The 5,317-nt window shown below is 34.6% G+C and overlaps 1 long non-coding RNA gene across 1 annotated transcript in view; it reads left to right on the top strand.

Annotated features, from left to right (window-relative positions):
• The first annotated feature begins 2,324 nt into the window (after positions 1–2,324).
• Positions 2,325–5,317, top strand: part of LOC118762053 — a 24,689-nt gene continuing 21,696 nt past the window's right edge. Inside the window, exon 1 of the long non-coding RNA XR_004997841.1 lies at positions 2,325–2,335. This is a non-coding gene — a long non-coding RNA (uncharacterized LOC118762053). The remainder of the gene's footprint in view (positions 2,336–5,317) is intronic.

The raw sequence follows: 5,317 nt of genomic DNA, 5'->3' as shown, positions 1-5,317 counted from the left end.
ATCCTCTAGGCCCATCCACCTTTTGACCCTGTGGAACATACAGGATATAACAGCTGGATGGAGAAAGAGAGAGAGAGAGAAAGAGAAAGAGGGAGATAAAGAGAGTGAGAGGGATAATGGGCTTCACCAGAACAAAGCTAGTATCCATGACTGTTGAGTAGACAGAATCAAAATGAAATGAAACGCCCTGCTCAAGAAAACAACAAACTGCATGGTCCAGGAAGTGAAACCACAACTTTGTGGCCAAGAGTTAATCAACTGAACCACTTGACCACATGCTTTCACCAAATCCTTTCATATAGATTGCATATATCTGAGTATATAGTATTGTACCATTACTTGCCCAGTGACAAACTTCCACCTATACAAACACTGGTCCACTCTTTAGTGATGTCAGCTGGTTTCCCAACTGACCTGCTCTAACTTCTGATCTGTACCTCTAGTGCATTTAAATTTGGTTGCTTTTGGTCTCATACTTGTATGTTCTCTCTCTTTATATATATATATATATATATATATATATATATATATATATATGGGAGAGTTTACGAAAAAACAAAAGACGAAGACAGGTGATGTACAAAACAAACAGATGTATTAGTATAATGCTCAGGAATAGAAAAGTCTTTTATGTTTCGAGCCTATGCTAACGATTTATCATGGCATCTATATATATACATACATACATATATACATACATACATACATATATATATATATATATATATATATATATATATTATATATATATATACACTCTTATCTTTTATTAAACTTTTAATACTTTTGATATTTATTAAAAAAAAAAATAAATAAATAAATTAATTAATTAAAATTAAATAATATATAAATATAAAAATATACATACATATATATATGCATATTTGTATATATATATATTTAAAATTTATAAGTTTAATTTATTTAAATTATTTTTTAATTTTTAACTTTTATATTTTTAAATTAATTTTAAGTATTGGCTTATGTTTTTCACTGTAGATAGATAGATAGACTGACAGACTGACAGACGAGTGGATGGATGGATGGATAAAATAGAAAGAGAGAGGGAAACAGATAGATAAGGTTAACATGAGTGGTGATGGTGGTGGAGATAATGATGGAACTTTCATCAGAGATGGCAGTTGTAATAACAAGAAGAATTTAATATTTAATTCTCCAACAGAAAGTTGCAATTTGTAGCTAATGTGTTTGCGGACAAAGGAAATATGGTAATGACATAATCGCTGGTCATTGACCTTCAACTCTCTCTCTCTCTCTCTCTCTCTCTCTCTCTCCCTTCTCCCCCACTCTCTCTCTCTTTCATAATTTTTACTGGTATTTACCTCTCACCTTTATCTTTTCTTTTTGTATATTGTATGTGTGCGGGTGCACATGTGTATGTGTGTGTGTGTGTATGTGTGTGTGTGTGTGTACACACATGTATATATAATCAGTCAGTTGTACTTAAATCAGTAAAAAATAAGCTCTAAAACAAAATTTTTGTACACCAATATTTTATGTAGTCATTGGTTACGGCTGGTCAGAAAGTTACCATTGGATTCGAGCCTACTGTTGCACTTAGATCTGCTGGTTGAAGGCACAAAGCCTCTTCACACATGGAGGTAAAAATACAAAATGGAGGATGGCTGTATTTTTACCTCCATTAGTAAAGAAGTTATGCGCCCCTAGTTAGCAGGTCTGATGACTAGCTCATATTGCTAGTGCAATAATAGATTCAAATCCAATGATAACTTTCTGACTGGCCACAACCAACAACTACATAAAATATAGTTATACATATACATATGTACACTTCAATTTATATATATATATATATTAATCAAAGTGTACAGTAGTATATATCCATTATGTCCAATCTAACAAATCAGTTTTGCATTACGGGTTCAATGAAGTGTTAGATGACAGCTTGAATATGTGGCCCTGCACTCTTCAGAGATGGCAGCTATGGAATAATAAAACTGTACACTTTGATTAATATACCCACTCTATCAACAAATATGCGACTGTTTTTTCTGATTTTTCTGACTTCTGAAATCTTAGATGGTTCTATATATATCACCATCATTATCATCATCATCGTTTAATGACCGCTTTTGACTGAGGGCTGGCGAGCCAGATGGCTGCACCAGGCTCCAATCTCGATCTGGCAGAGTTTCTACAGCTGGATGCCCTTCCTAATGCCAACCACTCCGAGAGTGTAGTGGGTGCTTTTTACGTGCCACCGGCATAGGGGCCAGTCAGGTGGCACTGGCAACGACCTCGCTCGAATCTTTTTACACATGCCACCAGCACAGGTGCCAGTGAAGTGACATTGGTAACAATCACGCTCGAATGGTGCCCTTTTACGTGCCACGGGTACGGCACACAGTATATATATATATATATATATATATATACTTATGCACACACATACATATGTATGTTTTCATTTGTTTAACGTCCATGTCTTCATGCTAGCTTGGGTTAGTTGAATACATATTATTGACAAATCATTTTTATAGCTGGTGTTTTGACATATGTCTTACCAACCAATTGGTACTTGTTCTGATCAGTTATCTTGATTGTGGACTTTCACGTGCCTTGTGAGTCCAAACTGGCTGGAAAATTCCCTACCACATAAAATCACACATCAGATTAGCTTCTAGAAATTAGCTGTATCCAACTTGAAGCCTTGCTGGTTAAATCAGTACATAGTAATTGTGGCAACTGCTGTGTGTGTGTGTGTGTGTATGGGAAGTTTTCAGTCTTATCATTCATGGTATGAAACTAAGTATTACCATTTGGTTGATAACTGGTGATGAATTAGGGACCTTCTGTGTCTGTCTCACATCCAGTTGTATGCGTATTTTATCTGTCGTTTATTTACTATGCATTTTTTTCATTTATTAGTAACAGGAGTGGCTGTGTGGTAAGTAGCTTGTTTACCAACCACATGGTTCCGGATTCAATCCCACTGCATGGCACCTTGGGCAAGTGTCTTCTACTATAGCGTTGGGCCGACCAAATCCTTGTGAGTGGATTTGGTATACAGAAACTGAAAGAAGCCCGTCGTATGTATGTGTGTCTATGTGTTTGTGTGTCTGTGTTTGTCCCTCCAACATTGCTTGACAACTGATGCTGCTTGACAACTGATGCTGATGCTTAGCGGTTCAGGAAAAGAGACCGATAGAATAAGTACTAGTCTTACAATGAATAAGTACTGGAGTCAATTTGCTCAACTAAAGGCAGTGCTCCAGCATGGCCACAGTCAAATGACTGGAACAAGTAAAAGAGTATGCAACGCCCCCTGATTTTATTAACGATAAGTTATATTTATATATATACCCTTGTATCTGCGTTTGTCATGTGTTTGTCACATACACACACCACTTAACAACCAGAGTTTAGTTTGTTTACTTAGCAGTTCAGCAAAAGGAGACAAATTAAATACCAAATTTAAAAATACTGGGGTCAATTTGTTCAACTTTATGTGTGTGTGTGAGTGTACATGCATACACACACACACACACACACACACATATATCATGACTAATAGTGTTAAGTCCCCTACATTGCTAGAAATAAGAGCTAAAATGCTCCAATGTTGTTATAGCAGCACTGGAGCATTTTAACTCTTATTCTAGCAATGTAGATATCTTGACACCTTTAGTCACGTTTAGGTTGAACCTATAATTCTCCTTTATGGTAGAACATTGCAACTAGCTTTTTTTATTCATTTGTATGTATATATATATATATATATATATATACATATACACACATACACAAACACACACATACATACTACATACATACAATCTATATATATATATATATATATATGTATATATATATATATAGATAGATAGATAGATAGATAGATAGAGAGAGAGAGAATAGATAGATAGATAGATAGATAGATGGATACATACTTACAACATACACATATATATATATATAATATAATGATATGTATGTATGTTGTATGTTCATATGTATTGTTCGTATTATAATGTATGTATGGCGTATGTTCATATGTATGTTTGTATTGCTTAGTATGTATGTATTGTATGTATGTGTATGTATGTATGTTACGTATGTATGTTGTATGGCATGTAGTATGTATGTTTGTATGCATGTTTGTACGTATGTATGTAGTTTGTTATGCGTATGTAGTCGTATGTATGTATGTGATGTACGTATGTATGTGTATGTATGTCTGTATGTATTATGTGTATGTATGTGTATGTATTGTCGTATGTATGTTGTGTGTATGTATATGTATGTATTGATGTTGTGTATTGTATGTCTGTATGCGTATGTATGTATGTATGCATGTATGTAGTACAGTGTATTATGTTGATGGATGGATGGTATGGATGCCTAAGCACACCTATTGACATTTTGACATTTGAATATTTGTTTGCATCTGATAGTAAAGCTCTGACCTAGACAGGTAGTAAAGTTGATAATAATGACCTGTCTATCTGTCTATCTGTTTTCTATGTATGCAATAGTGAACGCTATCAGTAACCTGTCTGAGATTTGAAGAGAACTTCATAGATGTTGCTGATGAACAAAAGGGTCAGAGAACAACATTGGCACGTCTACCTCTGTCAGGCAAAGTAGTGCAGATGCGTAAATGCAACCCGGGACAACTTTCAAGTGTCGTCAAAAATTTGTATGACTCATTGCAGCCTTTTCTAAAACACTAAGGGAACTGAATAAGTGCATGGGCATGTGTACTTTAAACTTTTGAGGGGTGGGTGGGAATAAATACAACAAAAAGAAGTGGGGTTAGTTATATGACAGTGATAATAACTGAATATTTCCAAGGAGGAAGGAAGGAAGGAAGGAAGAAAGAAGTGTTATTTGCTGCACTGTTGTTAGATTGATTCACCTGTAAAAGAAAAAAAAAACAATTTGCAAAAAAATTTGCTGTATCAAACAAAAAGGAAAAATATTGTATAAATACATATATTATTAATATATTATATATAGCTTATGTGTGTGTATTTGTGTGTGGGTGTGTGTGTGGTGTGTTGTGTGTGCATTGTGTGTATAATTTTTATGTGTATGTATGTATGTATACACCACACACACACAACACACACACATATAATATATATATATAGTTGTCATTAAGCAAGAAAGCAGATAAGACTTTTTTCGTCAGGTAAAATGACCCAGCTCAATATGTAGAAAAGGAGTTGGAAGTAATTCCATTTGCTGTACCCAGTGAACTATGGACACATAAGCGATGCAGTGGAATCACAGGTAGATTAACAGATAAAGTCATCTTCATATGTGGCAAATA

The sequence above is a fragment of the Octopus sinensis genome, unplaced genomic scaffold (genome assembly GCF_006345805.1).
Source record: "Octopus sinensis unplaced genomic scaffold, ASM634580v1 Contig20037, whole genome shotgun sequence".
In the NCBI taxonomy this organism is placed as follows: domain Eukaryota; kingdom Metazoa; phylum Mollusca; class Cephalopoda; order Octopoda; family Octopodidae; genus Octopus; species Octopus sinensis.
Note: the sequence above shows the minus strand (reverse complement) of the source record. Positions and strands in the feature narration are given on the sequence as shown.